Raw genomic sequence first — 25,111 nt, 5'->3', positions numbered from 1 at the left:
TATTTTGGTTATAGAGGCATCAACAGATGACTTGTTAAAGGGATACGGACACAAAATCTAAACATTTTACGATAATACAGAAAATGAGCCTTCAGTGTGCGAGTACACCGAAAACAAGTAGTCACTTCGCTCATTTTTCAGCGGATGGCTTTATTTTTGGCGTTTTTGTGAGCGCGCGCAACGCCGCCCGGCCCAAGCGGGTTGGAAGGCGTGACGTCACGACACCCCCGTCGGATAGCCAGCCGGCCAGCCGCGGTCATTCGAGGCGCTCCGCCGCCGCCATCGCGAGCATGGATTCGGGTTCTGGTGCCTCTACCAGCGATGAGCACACGTCTGTAGACGAGGACCGTTCCAACTTAGCAAGAAATATTACCGCTTGCGGTTACGAGCCTTCCGCATCAAGCGGCGAAGAAGAGTAGGCGGCCTTGAACACAGGCAGGCAGGTCAGGCAGTCCGGGCCAGCAACATGGTAATTTCTTTTTTCTAGTAAACTTGAAGTGCAGCGGCAGCTGTTCGTAACGTTATATTACGTAGGATGCAAAATGCCTAGTTTCGTGACCCGTGTTGAGGCGGAAAGGCAGCTATTACGGCTGAATCGTAGGTAGCGTAGCTCGTCGCTTTGTGCTTAACTACGCTGTCGGCGTTCGATCGCTGCACACTTTGTTTTTAGGCGACGAGGCATGGCATGTGTAGAATTTTCCAGACGTCAAATTTCAGCTTCTCCCGGCGGCCGCTTGGAGGAAAGGCGCAACAGAAAATCGCAAAAGAAAGGCGTTTCTCGTTCTTTTTTTCTAAGCAGCTTGTTGTATTCGTCAATTTTAACAGTTCAACTTTTGCTTTGACGCAAAAAACCACCCACCAATTTTTGTGACCGTATCCCTTTAAGAAAAGAGTTCAATAACTACCTTTGTTTTTTGGGGTTTTCTTTATCCTGATCAAATTTATTTTCCTAGTACCTTTTTTCGCCTGTTTAAGTAAAACGTTCAGTAATTTAAAGTACCTACTATAGCGTCTAGCTAGTCCAGTTTAAAGGTCTGACGTTTAGTTTTCTTGTACATGTTTTCCTTCTTTCTTAAACTTTCTAGAAGACCATCCGTCATCCATGGGTTCCGCGGATATTTATACTTTTCCCACATTTTACAGTGCGTGTGTTAGTCGAAACGGCTAATAAAAATAAAGTGCAGAATTTGTTTAGTGCTGCTTCGGGATCAGACATAGCATTAATTGGCGACCAATCAGTTTCACTGATGGCTTCAATAAAGGTATCTGCACTAAATACGGAAGTAAAGTAGCTATTATCGCTCTCATGTAGTTCATTGTTAAATGTAATAAAAACAGGAAAATGATTGGTTATGTCAGTATCAATTACCCCGGAGCAAAGTGATGGTGATATGTTAGATAACACGTGATCAATGAGCGTACTGCTCCCACGAGAGGCTACTCTAGTTGGACAGTCAATGAGTGATTCAAAACCAAATCCAGCAAAACAATCGACGTAAGTTGTGTACGAGGTAGCTTCATTGTTAAGTAAGTTAATATTAACATCACCTATAATCAGTACATCCTTATTTTCAAAAGCTAGCTTCGACAATACTGCATCAAGACAAAGCAAGAAATCGTTAAAGGAAGATGACGGTGAGCGATAAATGCTACCAAAGATCAAGTTCTTATTGTGATTAAGGAATGACCGGTCGACTTTTATCCACACTGACTCACGATGATTCACGTTAACTGCCAGATCAAATCTGTGAGTGTAGGTGCCATCTTGTGAAACAAAAATGGCGGCACCACCATGACTATTAGTTGGACAATGACAATACTCTGGTTGATAAGATGGAAACCGCTCATGTTGTTGTCGGAATCAGAAAGCCAAGACTCCGATATGCAGATAAAAGTGAAGACATGGTGATGGCATATATATCTCGAATCTCAGTATGGTAAAAATGTTTGTACTTGTTTTAAGCTCATACTTATATAAGCCCTGAACCACCCCTCGAGCTTGATAAGACACATACCATGGACAACACACGCAGCTGTGGACATCTCAGCCAAATTTCGCTCACACTAAATGACACACCATGGATCGCAGGACTAAAATAACAGAAATAATAATAATAATAATAATAATAATAATAATAATAATAATAATAATAATAATAATAATAATAATAATAATAATAATAATAATAATAATAATAATAATAATAATAATAATAATAATAATAATAATAATACGATTAATAATAATATAATGATGATGATGGTGGTGATGATGATGATGATGATATCCTTCATTTCACTCATGAAGTGAGGGAGTGCGGGACAAAAACCTGACAAGTTAGCTTCACTAGTTTCCAGCTCCGCGGAGTACAAAATACAAGAAACAGAACATTTTTGGCAAGGCAACATAAAAACCACAAACAAATACTAATGCACCAATAACTCGTCCACAATAGTGAGAATAACTGACTCTAGAAATAACAAGCTTTTAAACTGCGTGAAACACCAATGTTAGAGGAAAGATACAAACACGAAAAAAGTGCAAGTAAAAAGCGCTACATAGTGAAATAAATGACGAAAAAAATGGTACAGGTTGTGTAGTATGAACAACACATTGTTACTTTGCAGTCCGTATAGCGCACATGCGCAGAGATGAAAAACCATACGAAATTCTCTCATGAGAAAGGAGTTTTGCCACAGAAAACAATTTCAGCTCCTGCTTCGACGCTGTTTCGGGAGTGAATCCGTTTTTATGGCATAAATTTAACAAATGCGGTAGGGTTCTCTTTACCGTTTGTTGTCCGTAAATAAACATGAATGCCTACACACAACATTGAAACTAGGTGACGTAACACTGCCCCGTTCTCTCAGTACACGCTGCGATAGAATTAAAAAGGTAAATATTGCACGTATAGTATTTACCGTGCTGCTAGGGTTTTTGGCGAAATTGCATTAGTATGTTCCAGGGAGCCACCGAACACTGAAAATTGGTTAAAAAAATATGGTCCAGGCTTCCTTTAAGATGTCTAGATCGCGCTCACTAGGTTTTGCCCGTTATTAGAAATGACTATATATATATATATATATATATATATATATATATATATATATATATATATATATATATATATATATATATATATATATATACATACAGGTGGGGGGGGGGGGTGTTATGTGTGCATTTGTTTATCTTGCGTTTTACAGTGTACACGAGGGCCTTCTCGGCAACGAAAAATATGCTGCAATGGAAGCCTGCATTTTAGTTCAATATTTTGCATTATGTGAAATGCTTTCCTCTATGTACTTGACCAAGAGTATGCAGATCAGGGGTATATTTATAGCACGAAAAAGACAACCCGTGTTGCTTAAAGTCTCATTCGACATATGTTACCTAAAGCTGCAGATGGCAGTTCAACTGCTGTTGCAAACATCGCAGTGTATTCGTCATACAGTTTCATGCTTGTGGATTGTGATAGCTGGCTTTTTCACAGCTCCCTTTGTCCACAAAATTCTGATCACATGTGTAGAATTAGGTCTCAAATCTTTAATGTTATGCAGTCTAGTTGCGTGGTGTACAGTCCTGAAACATGGTTTATGCATATAAAGCATATAAAATGTCTGGCCCGCCATGGTGGCTAAGGCGTGGCACTTCTAAACCTGAGTTCGCAGAATTGAATCCTGGCCATGGCACTCGCATTTCAATGCATGGGGACAAAATGCTAACGTGCTTACGTACGGAGCATTAGGTGCACGTTAAAAAAACCCCAGATGGTGGAAATCAATTCGTATGGTCCTCACTACGGTGTGCCTCGATATAGAATTGTGATTTTGTCAGGCAAAATCTAAGAATTTAATTTTTTTCTGATAAGGTTTCAAATATGGTCATATAAGAGGGCCGTATAGGGAGCCCATATATGGACATAGTAAAGATTGGGCAAATATGGCCATATATAGCGTATAAGGGGATCCTGTATGGGCATATTAAAATTGTGCAGATGTGGCCGTATATAGCATATAAGGGGCCTCTATATGGGCACATTAAACAGTGGGCAGATATGGCCATATATAGCATATAAGGCGCCCCTTTATGGGCATAATAAAAATTGGGCATACATGGCCATACATGCCATATAAGTTGACCATATATGGTCATAATATAAATTTGGCAGATATGTCCATACACGGCCCTTATGTGCCATATCTGACCATATTTGCCAAGATTTTATATACCCAATATGGCCTTTGTCTTATCAGTCCAGATATGGTATTTTCGAAAGCGGATGCCCATACCAGGACAAGTTTTTTTCTGCGACTGCGAACCATTTTTAATAGTTGTTGGGGTTGGCCTAATTCATACGGCTTTATCTTGGAAGAAATGCCACAAATTAAGGCGACACTTGAGACTAGAAACAGGACAAGCGCTTTCATTTTTTTTAAGCTCAGGCCGATCCAAAGTATATAACCTTAAAACGGGGTAATACGAGGAAAGGGCAAAGCGAGCGCTTCACAAACATACAGAAAAGGATGAGTCTAGAGCAGTGGACCCTTACAAAAATGCCTATTAACATTATTTACAACTTCTACCATATTTCTATTCACTTTAATGAAAGTCTACTTTCATTTACATTCTAGTAACATTTGTTCATACACAATTAAAAGACTTCCTTCTTACTTTTTATAAGGAATATCCTAAATACACCGTTAAAAGGCTTTCTTCTTACTTTTGTATATAGAATATTTTAAATACATCGTTAAAGGCTTCCTTCGTTCTTTGTATAAAGAATATTTTAAATACACAGTTAAAGGACTTCCTTCTTGCTTTTGTATAAAGAATATTTTAAATACAGTATTAAAAGACTTCCTTCTTACTTTTTTATAAAGAATATTTTAAATACACCATTAAAAGACTTCCTTTTTACTTTTGTATATAGAATATTTTAAGTGCCCCGTTAACACATCTTCTTCTGGTCTTCGTCTAACACATCTTCTTCTAGCTTTATTCTAAAGAACTTTAGTACTCCGTCAAAAGGCACGTTACTTTTGCGTAAGGAATATCATCAAAATATTTTTTTCTCGTGTATGTATCCTCAGTACGTCCACAGCTCATACTGTTTGCCGAAAAATGCTAAGAATTGGAAGCAATTTGACAGGTATTGATACATTTTTCTAACACACATTAATGCCGATATATGACATACTCAGGAATGAAGCTCTTTGTTTTAAATCACGGTTACAAACCACGTCGGTGACGAATTGTTGACGGAGTGCTACTAAAATGCTTAAAGAAATATGTTCGTAAACTGTTCGAACTATTCTTTTTAAAGATTCTACTAGACTACCGTAAGCATGCGGTGACGTCAGCAGAATTCGAGAAAGTTTGCTTGCGCAGCACCACCTGACCGGTGTGATAGCGGAATACTGTGCAGGCCGCGCACCAGCTGCACATCCATCCATTATTTAGCTACATTTATCCGGGCCTTGGGGCTGGTTACTTAAGGCCGATTTACGCTTCAGCCGTGACACCGCCCGCTTGCCGCACGCGTATGGTCATGCGCAAAAACTGCACATTTCGCACGCTGGTTCACAAATCTTGGTATACACTGGGCTCGCACATCCAGTGTAAACCGAAATGTGTGTACTAGTCTGCGAAATGTGCAAATTTTCACCCGACCACATGCGTGCGGGCAGACGGGTGCTGTGGTGTGGGGCTAGAACGTAAATCGGCCCATACCACGCACTGCTATTGCAAGGCCACCAATCGGCTTTGCAACGAGATAATCAGGTCAGTGCACTCCGCGAAATAAATAGTACGCGCTAAGCTGGAACATATATGCAGAGATGCGTCACGATATTTGTTAAACAGAAGAAAAAGAGCCCAAACTCAGCGCAACACGGCGCTAGAACGCTGCTGCTAAAATATCCAAAAGGCTGCAATATACAGCTGCTGCTGAGTAAGCGCGAGTGTTGACCCGAAATATCGCACCGGTCGAATACAAAGAAAAGCTGGACTCTTTGCAAGCAACACCTTTCGTGTGAAAGAAAAAAATGAATGAAGTTATCGTAATTGTACAAAAAATGTAGCTTTGTTCGCGTCCCGATTCGCACGCTTTCATCCCTGCCTCCTATCGACGGCTTCTGCACGTGAAAGGAAACCAACGGGACGATGTATCAAAGCGAAGGCAAATTAACTATGTCAATTGATCTGTTTTTTAGGCGATGGTTGCTTGCTGTGTGAGAAAACAGATCGAAAAGGGATAATTATGCACTGTTAATGTTCAGTGCATTCGCTCTACAACACGGCGATAAAATTCTTAGCTCCGAGAAGGTTGTACGGTTCCCTTACACGACATCCGAAATAATGGCATTCCGGGTGCCAAGAGCTAGGATATCAAAGCTCATGCTTTTGCCGTGTCTCTGGCGTCTAAAAACCGGTAGCGTCAAAGCCGCCACGCTTTGGAGATCTATTGAACAATAAAAGCACTACTACAATAGACTTCAGCGTTATTTTGCGCTGGGTGCCATGAACCAGATTTTCGTCTTCGAAAGCGGCAAGTGCTAAAGGATGTTTTTGCGCAAAATACAATAACAACGTAATTTGACCTATATGATCTTGTTTTTCTATTTTTATTAAATTTGGAGAAAAAAGTCGCTTTTTAGAAGAATAATTGCTTCGAAAGATAACATTATACAGCCCCTAAATGCACAAAAAAATTGAGCCGGCGGTCTTGTCAGGTTCTTTTTAAAATTATGGGGTTTTACGTGCCAAAACCACTTTCTGATTATGAGGCACACCGTTGTGGAGGACTGCGGAAATTTCAAACACCTGGGGTTTTTTAACGTGCACCTAATTCTATGTACACAGCTGTTTTCGCCCCCATCGAAACCCGGCCGCCGTGGCCAGGATTCAATCCCGCGACCTCCGTGCGCAGCAGCCCCACACCATAGTCACTGAGCAACCACGGCGGATGAACCTCGGCCATAAGGTACATTCCTCCCTCTAAATGCAGTTCTCAGAAAGGGGTGTGCACACAAAGGCCACAAATGTCCACGAGAAGTGATGAATGTCTAGGTGTCAGCCCACCCTTTCAAGGTTGGGAAGGGGGTGCATGGTTCGGTGCAAACAGGGGCTTTAGTTTGGCCAAGGTGAAGTGCGTGGATGGAAAGAATGTCACATGCCTGTCTCGCGTATGCACGCAAATTTGACAGTGGTCCAAGTCGAGGCAAGGAAGGAGACCATCGCCATCGCAGTCAGTTTCTTTGCGACGCGGACGTGGTACAGTCGGAGCGATGTAGGTGTTTGGTCGTGTATTGTAGTAGCAAAATATGTATATATATATTTCACCCTACGCTTTCTGCGTGATTTGGACTTGCCCAGCGGGCTTCGTCTGGCAACCGGGGATTGCTACGGCATGAACCGGGCCAGCAGAGGAAGAAGAGGTTAGCTGGTGCAGCCTCGGGACGCCATCTTGACTTCACCATCAATCTCGTCCCTTAAATCAATCAATCCCGGTTGCCCGACGAAGCCCGCTGGGCAAGTCCAAATCACTCGGAAAGCGTAGGGTGAAACCGCTTAAGACGGACAACATGTACTAACTGGGTCTGGCTAGACCGACGACCAGCGGACGTCAAGCGTTCCACCACGTACGTCAAGTCACTCAAGCAATCTACAATGACGAATGGGCCCGTGTACTGGGGTAAAAACATTTCACATAAGCCACGTTTACGTTCCGGAGTCCACAACCACACAGTCTCCTTTAGCGTACGAGACGGACTGGTGTCGGCTGTCATAGCGCTCTTTCGATCGGTGTTGCGATGCCACAGTACGAAGACGACCGATACGCCGGGCTTCTTCGGCAAGACAAAGCGTCTTGGCAACAGAGTACTCGCTGTGAAAGTCAAACGGTAGTATAGTATCAATGCAGTTTAGCGGTGAACGTGCGTAAAGCAGATAAAAAGGACTGTAATCGGTTGTCTCATGCTTTGAGTATCATAGGCATAGGTGATGAAAGGGAGTACGTCATTCTAGTCCTTGTGATCGGAAGATACGTACAAGGCCAGCATGTTCGTTAAAGTTCTGTTCGTACGTTCTACAAGCCCATTTGTCTGAGGGTGATAAGGCGTTGAATGACGGAACTGCGAACTGCAGAGACGAAGCAGTTCTTCTACGGCGTCCGCAACGAACTGGCGACCGCGATCGCTAATAATGACACGGGGGGGACCATGTCGAAGAATAATGAATCGAATCAAAAACGCTGCAACGGACGCAGCTGTTGAAGATGGTACGGCCGCCGTTTCCGCGTAACGGGTCAGTTGGTCGACACATACGATCACCCATCGGCTGCCGTTAGATGACCGGGAAAATGGGCCCAGAAGATCGATACCCACTTGTTCAAATGGCAGGCGAGGCGGCGGCAGAGGTTGGAGAAGACCTGGCGGAGTGGTCGTAGGGCGCTTGTAGCGTTGACATGGTTCGCAACTGGCAACGTAGTGCTTGACTGTGTCCCGCATTCTGGGCCAGTGAAAACACTCTTGTGTCCGGTTCAAAGTTCTGATGAATCCTAGATGGCCAGAGGTCACATCGTTGTGCATGGCTCTCAGTATGTCCGTTCGAAGACTCTGCGGCACCACCAGAAGGAAGTGTGCGCCTTTAGCCGAATAATTGGTCTTGTAAAGCAGGCCGTCACGGACACAAAATCGACCGGTGGCACGCCATGCGGCTACAAATAGAGGTTCCAAACTAATATCATTTTCCTGCTCTGCTTTGAAAGTCATCGAGTCTGGGAATGTAGAAGAAATGGGAGCAACATAGTCATCAAAATTGTCTTCGTCACATTCCGTCGTCGTCAGAGGAAAGCGGAAGAGACAGTCCGCATCTGCGTGGCGACGCCCGGACTTGTAGGAAATAACGAAGTCGTACTCCTACAGTCAAAGAGCCCAACGTGCCAGTCGTCCACTCGGGTCACGGAGATTGACCAACCAGCATAACGCGTGGTGGTCGCTAACGATAGTGAACGGCCGTCCGTAGATATAAGGCTAAAATTTGCGGACAGCGAAAACAGCTCCCAAGCATTCTTTCTCGGTCACAGTGTAATTGCGTTCCGCCTTGGTCAAAGAGCGACTAGCATAAGCCACAACGTGTTCAGCTCCTTGATGCCTTTGCACTTGTACAGCACCGATGCCGATGCCACTGGCATCAGCGTGCACTTCCATAGGTGCGGATGCATCGAAGTGACGCAATATCGGCCCTGATGTTAGCAGAAATTTTAGCTGGCGGAACCCGTCGTCGCAAGCCGATGTCCAGTTGAAAGGGACGGCTTTTTGGAGAAGACATGTTAGGGCGTGCACCACGTAGGCGAATCTTGGGACGAAGCGACGAAGATGCGGGCACAGGTCCAAGAAACTCCTTAACTCCCTCACTGACTTCGGTGCTTCGAACGAGTTTACTGCCTCAATCTTCCTTGGATCTGGCCTCACATCGTTTTTGTTGACCAGATGCCCAAGTACTAACTTCTCGGTTTCCCCGAAACGACATTTCTTGCAATTTAGGATCAAGCCAGCTTGTTTGACACAATCCAGAACAAGACTGAGGTGGCTGTCATGCTCACCCAATGTGCTGCCAAAAATCACCACATCACCGAGGTAGCACAAACAAATTTCCCATTTAAGTCCTCGGAGGATAGTATCCATGAACCGTTCGAATGTTGCTGGCGCGTTACAAAGGCCGAACGGCATAACCTTAAATTCATAAAGACCGTCTGGTGTCACGAAGGCCGTTTTCTCCTTATCGTCTGGTTGCATGGGTATCTGCCATTACCCTGATCGCCAATCCAGTGATGAAAAGTAGGCAGCGGAATGTAGACAATCGATGACATCATCAATTCTTGGAAGCGGATACACATCCTTATTGGTGACCGCATTCAGTCTCCTGTAATCAACGCAAAACCGCCATGATCCATCCTTCTTTACTAAAATTACTGGTGCTGCCCACGGACTAGGGGACTCTTGAACAACACTTTTCCGCAGCATGTCTTTCACCTGTTCAGCAATATCTGTCCTCTCTCTTGGAGAAACGCGGTAAGGCTTTTGCCGAATGGGGTGCGCAGATCCGGTTTCAATTCTGTGGCGAGCCCGAGAACGCGGGAGTGAAGCCTGCTTGTCGCCTTGTGTAAAATCGAACACAGAAAGGTGTGCCCACAAAATTTGTGCGAGAGCGTGGCGCTCATGTGAGGGTAGCGCCTTGCTGATCATCCGCACGATCGGCTCTTCAGGAGTGCTTCGGTGGGGATCGCTAGTATGAGACTGTTCCTCCTCGCTTAGCACTGTAATGGAGCTGTAAGTAATCTCGTCGAATTCAGCGAGCTTCATATCACGCGGGAGAACAGCAGGGACGCAAGAACAATTGAAAGCCCACAAATTTGAGGCGCCATTCACTACTCTCACGACAGAGCGTGGTACAAGTACATCTTTCTTTGCGCAGCTCGACGTAAGTGGCTGGACTTGCGCGTCAAACGATGAAAGGTAGGTAGCAGCGAAATTGACCGGGATACGTGACAGTTACCAAGGCGGTAGCAGCAAATCGTTCAAAACAACACAATAGTTTTTCACTGGTAAGGATGTGTCGGCAAGGGTGGTGAGAAGCGCGCTATTCAAAGTAATTTCGCCTGTGCCACAGTTAACGGATGCACCGCAATCCTGAAAAAAGTCAATCCCGAGAATCACATCATGATTACACCGCGGTAGTACAAGAAATTTTGTTTTAAGATCTTCTCCTCCGAATAAAACACTTGCAACACAACTACCAAGGGGGTCTAGGCACTCTCCACTGACACCACGAAACGCCACACCATCATTCCACGGGAACATAACTTTCCGACCCAGCCTCCCTTTGAAAGTCACACTCATGACGGAAATAGGAGCACCAGTATCCACTAATGCTGTTGCAGGTATAGTATCAATAACCACACGTACTTTGTTATTCACCATCATAATAGGCAGAGGAGTATTTCGCAGAGACACAGACTGTCCGGCGACTTTACCTCCATCAGCCGCGCAGGCTAGTTTCCCGACGGCGGTGGAGACGTAGCACGTCGCCGTGATGACGGTCAACGGCGTTGGCAACTGGTTGGGGGCGTCAGGCTGCGGTCTGAAGCTGGCGAGCTACTCCTTGTACTATATTGACGGAAGGTATTCCGGGGTGGCGCGCATGTGGTGTTGGCAGTATCAGGGTCTGTCGGCCAACGGTCGTCATAACTGTCACGTTCACAATTAGGCCATGTTGGTGGTGGGCCATATGTTGTCTGTTAAAAAAAATTAAATTATGGGGTTTTACGTGCCAAAACCACTTTCTGATTATGAGGCACGCCGTAGTGGAGGACTCCGGAAATTTCGACCACCTGGGGTTCTTTAACGTGCACCTAAATCTAAGTACACGGGTGTTTTCGCATTTCGCCCCCATCGAAATGCGACCGCCGTGGCCGGGATTCGATCCCGCGACCTCGTACTCAGCAGCCTAACACCATAGCCACTGAGCAACCACGGCGGGTATGTTGTCTGTCGGCGCCGGCGACAAAAACGAGCAATGTGTCCTGAGGCGCCACAGCTGTAACAAACAGGCGATGCGCGACCGACGTTGTAAGCCTGGGGGTTAACCCTGGGACGCTGCGAATAATAAACGCGATCTTCCGAATTCCGATTCGTGGTGGTAGCTCGACAAGTTCGTTGATCATGCGTCATGTCGTAGGGAAAGTTACGTCGGTGCTGTTGCAGCTGATCGACTCGACAGTCTGCAACGCCTGGCATGGCAGACAATGCGGACACAGCAGATGCATGTTCTTGAGGTTGGTTGGAAGCGCAACCAAGCTGCTCGACATGCGCCCCTTTTGTGTGTCGTTAAAGTTCTTCGCGAACAATTTGCCTTATAGTTGCTGCAAGGTCAAATTGAAAACCCTAGTCGTCGCTTTCGTCAACGCTTGCCACCGTTGTGACATTTGCTAACCTGCCGAACTTTGACGTGATACGGCGCAGCTTCAAGGCCTCAAATGTGCGGCAATGCTTGATGAGGTCGGCGACCGAGGCGAGACTCTGCTTTCCGATTAAATAATTATAAACGTCATTATAATTATAAACATAATTATAAAATTATATCCTCGGCTATGTCTTTGTGAAGGTGTCCAATCTTGTCCTCTTCGGACATTCGAGGATTGACCGCTTTGCAAAGCTTCAGGATTGCCTCTATGTACCTAGTACAGGTCTCGCCTGGTACTTGAGCGCGCTGAAGCAATGTCTGCTCCGCCCACTTCCTTTTCGTGGTGGAATCGCCGAAGCACTCTGTGAGGTGAGTAATGAAGCTGTCCCACGCTGTGCAGGTATCTTCATGGTTCTCGAACAACACTAGCGCAGTGTCTGTAAGGAACAGAACCACATTGTCGAGCTGAACAGTGGAGTTCCAGCCGTTGCACTTGCTCACACGCTTGTAGTGGGTGAGCCATTCCTCCACGTCCTCACCAAATTTTCCTGAGAAAGGGCGGGGCTCCATCTGATGCATCCAGAGGCCGGTTGTTCGCACTGGAGCAGCCAGAGAAGGCTGTTGGTCGCCGCTGTGGGACATCGGGATCTCAAGCGGTGTTGGAGGCAGTCAAGCGAGGCGTCGGCTCCGGCGTGGCACTTGCTGCAGCAGCTCCGTCGTCTTGGTCGAAGTACTCCGCACCTCCACCACAAAACTGTTACGGTTAACGTTAAACCAGCTCTATTTAAGGGACGAGATTGATGGTGAAGTAAAGATGGCGTCCCCATGCTGCACCAGCTAAGCTCTTCTTCTTCTCCTCGCCCGGCTCATGCCGTAGCAATATATATATGCCGCTGTTTATGCCTATGCTGTGTTATGGCTTGGCTGACTCATCGATGCAAGCAAGCCAGGAACGTGCTTGCAAAGACCACGGCGCTTTCTTCGTTACGTAAGGTGAGCGTTTCTGCAACTTCTCTGCCAGCTGCGACGCAGTGTCATGTAAAGTGACTTGGCACTGTCCGTGTGTGAAACTGCACACTGCACAAACAGCGAACAGCTGTTCCTCAAGACAGCACTGCGCCGAAGTTCTGTCGGTCTCCAAATTATAATAAAAGGTATGTTCTTTTTCATCATTTTTCATAAACATATCAGTTTGATTTAAGTTCCCTATGCCGCATTTTGGCAGGTTAATATAGCGCGAACTGTAATGACGCCAAATTTTTAGGAGCGATTTTCTTACATTCTTGAGCTACGTGGCGTCATGCGGTTCGCTTGAAGTTGCTGTAAACCGAAGCATACAAACAATACATTTTCACAGTGGTCGCGATGACTTAATATGTGGTAAATATTGTCTGATCATAAACTCACTATTTGCTCTTTCCTACTCTCGCTGTACAGAATGAAAGGTAGTGAAATATTGAGCGTGTAGTTTCTCGGTTCACAATGACATAGGTTGCAATGAACCGGCTCACAACGACATATGTTGCACTGGTTAGACAAGTGCGAATGTGAAAGAAAATCATTCGCACTTGTATAACTACTGCAGCCTGTCATTTAAAACTGGTATTTTCTGACACTGATATTTTGTTTTCGAATAACCATTTACCAAGGTGTTCACACATACTGACAAATGTTTACGTTATACTATTAGGTCGTATGTAGTAGAAATGTTACTAGGGGGATAGTAAAACGTTAGTAGCAAGTACTTAAGCACATTTAAGCAAAATGTTGCCACAATGTTACTACAGGGCCTAAAGAGATGTGTCGGTTCACTGTTGCTAGAATGTTTTAAGACCATCTACGAACATGCTTCAATTGAAGTATAGTGGCCAATTGTTGATAGGATGTTGCTAGAGTGTATAAAGACAAATGTTAATAGGCGATTGGTAGAAAGTTGGCAGAACGTTTACAAACATTTTTCAATAGGAAGAATGTTAATAGGTGGTTGGTAGAAAGTTGGCAGAAGATAAATGGACATTGTTTGCTTGAAAGAATGTTACTAGGGTGTATAAAGACGAATGCTCATATGAAATTGGAAGTTTAAAGACATTCTATGAACACATTTCTATTGGGAGTTGGTGGCCAATTGCTTCTAAGGTACTAGTAGAGCGTTGTTAAGATGTATAAAGAGTGTCGGCAGGACTTCAATTGAGTGTTCGTAGGTTCTAGTTACAATAGCTTAAAGACGGTCTAAAGAATGTTGCTAGAGTTTTTTATAAAAGATTTAAGCCCCAAAGAGTGTAAACGTTTCAAGACTACACTCTTTCGTTCTAAGTTACACCCTTTGGTGTGTATCTATGCCACACAACAGTAATCGTCATCTGCCTTGCTTGCGTTTCCTTTCTTGAAAACGCCGCGCCCGCTACTCTTCTGTCGGGAATGCTGTGTCATGCTGATAACGCGCATGCCGTTCATTACTGGAAAGTACTGGGCTCGCCGCTCTAAAGAAAGTAAATGCGGACAAGACAGATGATTATTTTTGTGTGGCAAAAGGGTGTAATTTTTCTTAAGAGTGTAGATATTACACTTTAAAACAAAATTACACCCTTTGGATTGTATCTTGCCACACAACAATAAACGTCCCCTGTCTTGTCCGCATTTCCTTTCTCTGAAGCTGCTAGTCCGGTACTTCCCAGTAACAAACGGTATGCGGTTTATCAGCATGACATAGCATTCCCGACAGGAAAGTAGCGGGCGCAGCGTTTTCAATGAAGAAAACGCAAGCACGGCAGATGACGATTATTGTTGCCTGGCAGATATACACCCCAACTGGTGTATTTATTTATTTATTTATTTAGACATTTCATACATACTGCTATCCTCCATTTGGAGGCTGTTGCAGGACATGGTAAAATACATTGCATCAAAATAAGAATGAGAAACTTATATACTTTTTAATATTGTAGTTTACAAGAAGACATAGTTGAGTAAAACAATAAAAGAGTGTGACCTTCCTGAGTCAGCCCTTAAAGGTTAATGAACAGAAATACAGAAGCATCACATAAACAATAAAAAGGACATCAAAACCAATTAGAGATAAAATGGGGTGTCTGGTAAACCAAGATGCGTAGTCATAGACATATTTTTCCAGCATAGAAAGTAAATCGTCAGGGGAGCAAATTATAATATCACTAGGCAATGAATTCCAGTCTCTGATTGCCTAGGGAAAGAAAGAATACCTGAATGTGACTGTGTGGAACCTGTATTCAATTAAATGGTTTTGATGTTTAGTTCTAGTGTTTCGCTGTTCAGTGAAAGATACATGTGCACCACTGTTAAATTTGTCGCCCCCGTTAAGGAGGTGGAACAGAAATTGAGGTGTAAGAATTTCGCACGCTTGTAAATAGTCGGGAGGCAAGCTTTATCAAGGTGTTCTGTCGGAGAATGATTACGGTTATAGCTATTATAAATGAGTCTGATGGCTTTTCTCTGTATTGCTTCTAGGCGTTTTATGCACTGTTTGGTATGGGGGAACCAGCAGGTAATACCATATTTTACTGTAGGACGAACGATGGAAGTGTAGGCTAGCATCTTAGTGTCTGGTGAGGCAGATATTACAGAGCGTTTAAGTTAACAAAGTGTTTGAAATGCCTTAAAAGATATGTTTGACACATGTTTGTCGCATTTCATATCAGATGATAGGACAATTAATGCCCAAATATTTATAATCACCGACTATCTTTAATTTTTGCTATTCGATCGCGTAGGTGAATTCTAGTGGTGTTCTTTTTCGGCTTACTCTCATAAAAAGAGTCTTGTCTAAAGTAATCTTCCTCTGCCATGCCTGACACCAATTTGCTACTTGCGCAAGCTCGTGATTTAGTGTTACTTGATCATTATGGTTCCTAATCTCCCTATATATAATGCAATCATCTGCAAACATGCCCATCGCTGGTTTCATGTTATCTGCCATGTCATTGATTTATAGTAAAAAGATAATTGGTGCTAAGACTGTTCCTTGTGGCACTCCGTATGACACCTATACCCAATCAGATTGCTGGCTTTCCATTTCTACGTACTGTTGTCAGCCTGCAAGATAAGCTTTTATCCAGTTTATTATGCTGCCAGATCCGAGAATGTGTTGTAGTTTGCCCAGGAGTTCAGGATGGAATACCCAGTCGAATTCCTTCGATAGATCTAAAAATATTATGTCAATCTGCCCGCGGTTATCAACGGTTAGAGCGAGATCATGCACAGTATGTGTCAGTTGCGTATCACTAGACAGTCCTTTTCTGAAACCATGTTGGTTTTTGCCAAGCAAGTTATCTTCCGCAAAGGTTACGATGTGTTTTAGTATGATGTGTTCGAGAATTTTGCAAGATGCGCAAGTTAGCGAGATAGGTCTATAATTTGATGCGCTTGTTGCGTCACCTGATTTGAGAATCGGGACAATCTTTGCTATTTTCCAGTCTTTGGGCACGACAGACGATTCTAGAGATTCTTAAGAAAAGTAACAGCTATTTAGAGACCCATTCTGCGTATCTCTTGAGAAAAGTATTTAGAATCCCATCTTGGCTGCAAGATTTTTTAATGTCGATGTTAAGCAGCAGTGAAAGTATACCTGGTTCCTTAATCTCTATATCACCAAGTATGTCGCCGGTTCCCCTCGGCTGATGGTTTAAATCTGGTGAAGTTCCGTCGTCTTGTGTAAAAACGGATTTAAAAAAGTTATTGAACTGATTGGCTCTTTGGAAAGCATCTTTAGGCGGCAAATTGCTTTGCTTATGCATGTTCGCGTTAAAATATCTGCAATATTTTTGAGGAGCCGTCTTGATGAAGTTGCTAAGTGTGACGTTCATGTACGTATGTTTTGTTTGTTTTATCACTGCTCTCAACACATGTGCCAATTTGCTAATTTTCTCACAGTAGCAGGGATTTGATGTCTTCTTCTTAAGTTTCCTCAGCCTTGAACTCTTACGTTTCATATTGACACGTGTACTTCTTTATCGGGTGACGACTTCTCACCATCTAATAAATGTTAGCGCACAGCGCAGGACGCGCCTGCATGTAAAAGAAGTTTCTGGAATGTTATCTATGGTTCCATCCGCTGTCTTTCTCCGCAACTTGTGTGATCTGATTGCATCAGATCACACAATTTTGTGGAAGACACACGGGTCCCAGCGGTTACTCTGAAACATTCGACGACTTATCTATAAAAGCCGACGCGCTTGACCCGCTCATCAGATTTTCGACGATCGCCGACTGTGTTCGCCGCTATCACTGTGCTTTAAGTGTAGCCTGTCTTTGGTGGCACAAGTTCGCCAAATAAAAGCTAGTTTTGTCTTTCACAGTATTGCCATAGAGAAAGGGATTGAACAAGAGCGGACACTCAGCGAAAATTGGAAACAGGAAACACGTCACGCTATACTTTTTTTAACATCGACGAATTGGGGTCGCGAGCATCGAAAAAAGAAGAATGTGAAATGAGAGTAACAGAAATCGTTTTATTTTTTTATTTTTTCCCGGAAAAATAAAGATATCTGCGTATAAATTAAATTAAACTTTGCGGCTTACTTCCGTTGCCTAGCGACAGGCGAACCGGCGAATGACGAGCCAGACATGACCCAGATGTTTGCGTCAATCGGCAGACACACCGCCGAAGCGGGACAGACCGGCCGCGCATCTGAGCGTTGGACTGTTCGCGCACCCGTCTGCCTGTTTTTCTATTTTGGGATTCAGCCTGGTTTGGTGGCCTCCCGGCGAATTATTGCGTTCATTCGGAACTTCGACATGGCAGCACTATGCTATTGGACTACGGCAAGGTGAGAAACATTGTTCGACAGTCTGTGGGACGCACTTCAAGCAATTAGGCTTAGTGCCCGGCCACTAGGCTGGACTTGTGACGAAGTTAACGAAAAACAGCGTGGCCGTCGTGGAGCAGTTAATTTGAATTAAAGAATCGTACTGGGAGATGTTTGCGACGCTTCCTATAAGCCCCAATATTCTTTTAATTAATTTCGGTAGTTTTTGGGCACGCTAGTCGCACAGGGTGCTGTGACGCAGTTTGCGTGTACAGAATTTTACTGCGACAAGTTTTGGCGCTTTCTCTGACTGCCAACCTTATTGAAACTAATTTAATTAATTTTTGGGCTACCTTTCGAGCGCAGTGGGCGCACCTGGCGCTGTGACTCGGTTAGCGAAAATCAGCTCGGCCGTAGTGCGCGGTTCCTCGCTTTAATGCACTGACAAGTTCATGGCGCTTTTCTTTCTCTGACGCCCAATAGTGTTGAAAATTATTTTCGATACTTTATGTTATGAGGCCCGCTCGCCGCGCCTGTTGTGACGCAGCGAAAAGCAGCTCGCCCGTGGTGAGTTAGTTTGGCGCGTACTGAATCTTACTGCGACAAATTTGTCGCAATTTTTATGTCCCCGCAGCAATTTAAGCCTTCTTTCGGTACCCACGCTTGTCGAAAACGCGACGAGCGATCGTCAAGAGTGATAACACGGGAGTGCGTTGCTTGCGCCTGCAGAACGTACAAGTGATAAGCCAAGGAGATCAAACGCCAGGAACTAGTAACTCGAAAATTCTGTCTTCTGAACGGCACCCACGCATGTTCTCTTGAGTACGAGTAGAAGGAATTCTGCGAGCGTCCAGCATGCTCTGGTTGAGAGCCTGTGTTGTGGCCACCTCTGTGTATTCGTAGTGTACTACCGCGTCGGTTGTAGCCAAGTTCGCTAAACGCGCCGTTGCCCGCGCATTCGTGCTATTAAAGTGCAGGAAATAAGTATTGGGAAGAGGGGAATGCTTGGAATTATAATGTGTTTGTGGTATGTGCGGTATTGCTTGGGACGAGTCGGTTATTTCCTACGCCGTGTGTGTAAATACGAACTGCATTTTTTGTTTGTAATGCCGCCCACTCACCATTTTCGCACACTTCGCCTCTACAGGCATTATTCTTAGATGTTAATGCCAAAATAACGCTTGTAATTTTTTCAGCTCACTTCGTCTGGTGGAGCTTCCTGCGGAAACTACTGCTGCTTACCTGGTGCCACAACGCTGGATGAATTCACAAAAGCCCGCGACGAGCATTTACAAAGAATAAAATAAACGTTAATTTTTCTACATTTCACAAGGTGTCTTGCGTCTTTATGAAATTGCACGTGGCACATATTCAATAGAGGCTTGTGAAGATCGCTCGCAATCAATTTTTCTTAATAAAATATATTGCAAATAGATATTTAATAAATAAGAAATAAATATGTAAATAAATATTTGCTGCAAAAGCAAAAAAAAAGAACGGAGCCGGCATGACGCGCACCAGCTAGAATTCAAAACGCGCGCGCACAAAACCGAAACCGGAAGTGTGCTTCAGGTTTTAACATCGACGGCTTGGTGCGCTGCAGTTAATTCGGCCGCTGGGCTCTATGGGAGTGTCCACTCTTGTTGTATTCCTTTCTCTATGGTATTGCTACTGTGTTCTTTAACATCACTACCACGTGACATCTGGTGCAGGTGCTTTTCGTCCATGTACAAGACGGCCCCGACAAGCCGTGATCCAAGCCCGGACCGCAAAGAGAGCACCAACGTAGTACCGGACCATCGAGCAAGCCGTCGTCTACAACAGCTGGCCCCGGAGCACAGTCTTCTACCTGAGAACACCAAAAAGACTGTGGCCAAGACAACCACAATGGCAGCCCCAGTGTCACCCGTCGTACTTCAACAACCTAGAGAGCCCCCTACCTTCCATGGAGCTACGTCGGACGATCCGGTAACCGGGCTCGAAACCTTCGAAAGGATCTCGACCTTTAACAACTGGGCATATGAGAATAAGCTACGACATGTGTACTTCTCCTTGGAAGATGCAGCGAGGACTTGGTTCAAGAATCGGTTAGTTAGTTAGTTAAATGGGGTTTAATGGCGCAAAAGCAGCTAAGGCTATGCTGCGCCAAACACGAGGTGTTCTAAAATACAGTTTATAAAGTGAAAGACTGTGTTAATAATCTATATTTTATGTAAAAATCCAGTGTCGTCTAAAAATTTACGGGCGTCACAAAATGGGACTAGTGGATCATCGCCTAAAATTAGAGCAGGGTGTAACGGTATGTGTTGTTCATATAATTTGTGCAAGAGTGCTCGTCTGTGTGTTTCAATCTGCGTACATGTGAGTAATAGGTGCATAACTGTTAGTGGCTGTTGACATTTCTCGCATGTTGGTGTGTCTTCTTTTGTAAGTAGGTGATTGTGTGTGATGTGTGTGTGCCCAATGCGTAGCCGACACAAAACTACTTCGATGAATCGATCCTGATGATAGCATGACTTCCACTCGCCAACAATGGGTTTCGTGAGATGTAGTTTGTTGTTAGCACAACGGTCCCATTCGCGTTGCCATTTCGCCGTTAAGGCTTTTCTAATCGCGCGGATGCTATCTTTGTATGGAAGTGTTGTGTTTGTTATCTCTTTGTTCGCTGCTATCGATGCACATCTATCGGCTGCTTCGTTGCCCGGTATCCCAACATGACTTGGTACCCAGCAGAAGCGGATTGATCTCCCATATTTGTTAAGTGCGACCATGTTTAGTATGTCCCCTAACAGGGGTTCACACTCACATTTCAGATTTAGAGCCTTCAGTGTACTTAAGGAATCAGTGTATATGACTGTGTTTTTGTGCTTGCCAGTGATAATCTTTTTAACTATGACCCATACAGCATAAACTTCAGCAGTGAAAACAGAAGCATGTTTTGGTAGTCGAATACTTGTTTCCCAATTTTCTGTTACTGCCCCTACACCCACGTGTTCTTTTGTTTTGGAGCCATCCGTGTAGAATTCCATGTGATTTTTATACTTGTCCTGAAGAGCACGGAATTCTTGTATGATGTGTTCGTGTGGAGTGTTTCTTTTCTTTAAATGTGTTAATGTCCAGTCGCACAACTGTGTGAAATTGTACCATGGGGCCAATCGTTGTGGTTTCTTGGCAACCTGGAGGACTTCTTGGGGGATGTCGTAATCCCGACAGTATTGCTCATACCGCAGGACAAGTGGCCTAATCATGTTCGGTTTATTTGTGTAGTGTAAGCGTGAGTTGCACTGTGTAAGAATGTTGTAGCATATGTGTTGCGGTGATGACTGAATTCTGAGTAGGTAAGAGAATGTAAGTAATGCTCTGCGCTGCTGTAACGAGGGTTCATTACACTCAACATATAAACTTTGAATGGGTGACGTTCTGTAGGCACCACTTGCCAGTCGCAATCCAAGGTTATGTACTGGATCAAGTAGTTGGATGTAAGACTGCCTGGCTGAGCCGTAAACCACGGAGCCGTAGTCTAGAAGGCTACGCACAAGAGACCGGTAAATACGTAGAAGGCAGATTCGGTCGGAACCCCAGTGCTTATGAGACAAAACCTTTAGGATATTCAATGCTTTATTTGCCTTAATCTTTAGTGTTTTAATGTGGGCTAGGAAGTTAAGTTTTTTATCAAAGATTACTCCCAAGAATTTATATTCTTGTTTTACCGGCAGCGCGACATCATTCAATTTTAGAACCGGGTCTAAGTACAATCCTCGTTTTTGCGAGAATAGCAAGGTAACGGTTTTTTGAGTGGAGAAGCGGAAGCCATTTTTCTCAGCCCACTCGGTTAGTTTATTAATTGTTATCTGGAGCTGCCTTTCACATGTTTGTAAGTTTGAGGCGCGGCACGCTATTTGCAGATCATCGACGTATATGGAGTGCATAACAGATAGGGGAATGACTTTGTTGACAGAGTTCATTTTTACTATAAAGAGTGTTGTGCTTAGCACGCATCCTTGTGGCACACCATTTTCCTGAATGAATACACGTGACAGCGCCGTTCCTAAACGCACCTGGAATGTTCGGTTCGACATGAAATCGGCTAGACATTTCAGCATTCTACCCCGGATTCCTAAGCCTGCTAAGTCCCTTGAGATACCAAACCTCCATGTTGTGTCGTACGCCTTTTCAAGATCAAAGAAAACTGTGAGACAATACTGCTTGTGTAGGAAGGCCGCACGTATCTCGTCTTCTAGCCGAACTAGGTGGTCTATTGTGGAGCAACCTTTCTTGTATCCACACTGATGGTTATCTAGCATGTTGTCTGTTTCAAGGACGTATGTTAATCTTATGTTGATAATGGCCTCATAGGACTTTGCGAGACAACTTGTGAGTGCTATGGGTCTATAACTGGTTGCTGTTGTGGGAGGTTTTCCAGATTTCAAGAACGGGATTATGATAGCTTTCTTCCACTCTTTGGGCATTTTTCCCGTTTCCCAGATTATGTTGAAGAAATGAAGCAAGGTCTCAACTGCTTTAGGGGATAGGTGAGCTAGCATTGAATAGTGTACCCTGTCCGGACCGGGTGCTGTTTTCTTGCCACTAGTAATTACTCTGTTGATTTCTGGAAGTGTTAAAGCACCATTATAGAGTCTTTCTGAACTTCCTGTGGTCGGAAGCTTTAGCTTTTCTGCTAATTGCTTATGTTTCAGGAATGCAGCAGAGTAGTTTTTCGAGCTTGATATATCATGGAAATGTTGCCCTAATATGTCTGCTTGTTGTTCTATATTTGTTTGTGTGCCTGGAGGTGAGAGTATGGGGATAGTGTAAGAAGCGTAATCGCCTCTAAACTTGCGAAGCTGATCCCACATTCGTTTGGATGTTATTGAACTATTTATAGACGATACATAATTTTTCCATGACTGTCTTTCTGCTTGTCTGCGTGTGTACCTGGCTTTCGCTTTTGCTTTTTTGAAAGAGAGTAGATTATCTTGTGTTGGGTATCGCCGAAAGATACCCCACGCTTTGTTTTGTAGTTTTTTTGTTTGCGTGCATTCTTTCGTCCACCAGGGTTTTAGATTTTTTCTTAGGAAGCCTGACGATTGTGGGATTGCTTCTGCTGCTGCCGCAAGTATACAGGCGGTGATCTGATCGTTCATTTCATCTATGGTTAGGCCATGTGATATGTTATCCAGAGTGGCTTTCTCAGTAAAGAGAGGCCAGTCTGCTAGATGGAGTTTCCAACGGGGTGGCCTCAGTGGGATGGTAGGAAAAGGAGATGTTCTTTTAATGATACCAGGCATATGGTCACTACCATAGGGGTTCTCAATAACATTCCACTGGAAATCGCAAAGAAGTGATGGAGAGCATAGCACCAGATCTATGCAACTCATAGCTCCTGTGCTTGGGGAGTAGTAAGTTGCGGCACCGGTGTTTAAAAGGCATGTCATTTGTTAGGATAAAATCTTCAAGCGTTTGACCCCTGTTGTCAGTAGTTTTACTACCCCATAACGTGTTATGAGAATTAAAATCACCGCCTATTAAAAATGGTTCGGGTAGCTGGTTTAAAATTAACTCTAGGTCTCTTACGGTAAAATGTGAATGCGGCGGAATGTATACTGAACAGATGGTGATGGTTTTGTGAGCTAAAACGGTGACAGCAACGACTTCTATGTGAGTGTTAATGGGAACTTCTCTGGCTGCTATACCACCTGGAAGAACTATGGCTACACCACCCGACAGCCGGTTCGCCTGAGTACGGTCGCGCCGTACAACAGTGAAACCTTTTAAAATGTTTTTATGTTTATCGCCTAGGTTGGTTTCCTGTAAGCACAGGGCCACAGGAGAGAAGTTTATCAACAGGTCTTTTATGTCACCTAAGTTATGTAAGAGACCTCTACAGTTCCAATGGATCTTAAAAGCCATCATAAAATTGAAAGGTAAAAAATGATATTAACGAGTGAATGGGAGATAAGAAAGATGTTAGGTGACATGGATCTGAAGAAGGCAGATACAACAGAGCGATAACCCTTAGGTTATCGCTTTCTTATTTAGAGTTGTTATTGGGATTCTGTCCCTCTTTCCGCGCTCGAGAGAGCGCTTGTCCTTTGGTGTCGAGGACACCGGGGCTTTTGTTTCGACCTCCATTGCTCTCTCTGAGGCGCTGGAGGACCGACAGTTTGGCGCCGAGACACGTGCCTCGGGCCTTGGGGTTCGCTTTATCTTAGGGCCCTGCGGGGCTGGTGTTTGCAGGGCATGGGAAGAGGATGGAGCAGCGTCGGCTGCTTCCATCACGGGGGCGGGAGGAGTCACTGCGGCACCACTGCGCGTGGGCTCGGAGGACTCCGGAGGCCTCTGTGACGCTGCCCCCGCCTGCGTCACATCGGCATAACTGCGTCGCGAAAGGTACGACAGTCGTTTTCTGGCTTCGAAGAACGAGATTTTTTCTTTTACAGTTAGTGCAATGATCTCCTTTTCCTTTTTCCAGCATGGGCACGACCGCGAGTAGGCTGGATGGTCTCCTTTGCATTTAACACAAAATGGTGAAGAGGTGCAATGCTCAGATTGGTGATCGTTGGCGCTGCATTTAGCACAAGTTGTTTGTCCTCGGCATGCGTGTGAAGCATGTCCGAATCTTTGGCATTTGAAGCATCGTCTGGGGTTCGGGATATATGGTCTCACATTGACTTTGACATAACCGGCATCGAGAGAGGTAGGCATTACGCTTGTTCCGAAGGTGAGTATAACATGTTTAGTGGGGATTTCTTGATCGTTTCTGCGGATTACTATTCTTTGCACTTTGGTGACATTTTGTTCTTGGAAACCCTCAAGGAGTTCCTCATCGCTCAATCCAATAAAATCTTCTTCAGATATCACTCCCCGGCTTGTGTTCAGTGTTCTATGTGGTGAAATTGTCACTGTGGCTTCGCCAATACTGGTAAGGTCAGTGAGCTTCTCTGCTTGGTCTTTATCATTCAGTTCTAGGAGGAGGTCCCCGCTAGACATTTTGGAGGCTTTGTACGTCGGTCCGATTTTTTCTTTCAAGCATTTGGCGACAAGGAATGGTGAGAGTTTTCTTACTGGCATGTTGCTTTCGCTATGAACTGCATAGTACTTGGGGAAGGTTGGGGCGTTGCTCCGAAAGGAGAAATGGAATGGTACTTCGGTGCGGCATCTTTTCAGACGCCGATCATAGACGACAGAGGTTTGTGCTGCCATAGAAAATAAGTATGTTCGGCAACAGCGCCGACCGCCCACCATGGAGCCCAACGAGGGGACGCGGCAGGGCTTGTGTCCAAGCCTGCACGACGCCAGCCGTACGCCGTCGCTATAACCAAATATGGTGTACCCAAGGTAGGATATCCACACAAGGTTAACC

General features: G+C 44.5%; 1 protein-coding gene across 3 annotated transcripts in view; it reads left to right on the top strand.

Annotated features, from left to right (window-relative positions):
* LOC135919590 (uncharacterized) overlaps positions 1 to 24,049 on the top strand; it is a 109,183-nt gene extending 85,134 nt beyond the window's left edge. For 2 of the 3 annotated variants that reach the window (XR_011507849.1, XR_011507850.1), the window contains 2 exons: positions 19,461 to 19,716; positions 23,986 to 24,049. The gene's annotated coding sequence lies outside the window, so the exon portion shown is untranslated. Of the gene's footprint in view, positions 1 to 19,460; positions 20,561 to 23,985 lie in introns of those variants that run through there. The other variant, XM_070523111.1, reaches the window with a different exon arrangement.
* The last annotated feature ends 1,062 nt before the right edge of the window (positions 24,050 to 25,111 follow it).

Source organism: Dermacentor albipictus, chromosome 8 (genome assembly GCF_038994185.2).
Source record: "Dermacentor albipictus isolate Rhodes 1998 colony chromosome 8, USDA_Dalb.pri_finalv2, whole genome shotgun sequence".
NCBI lineage: Eukaryota > Metazoa > Arthropoda > Arachnida > Ixodida > Ixodidae > Dermacentor > Dermacentor albipictus.
This window is presented reverse-complemented; position numbering and strand designations above follow the sequence as displayed.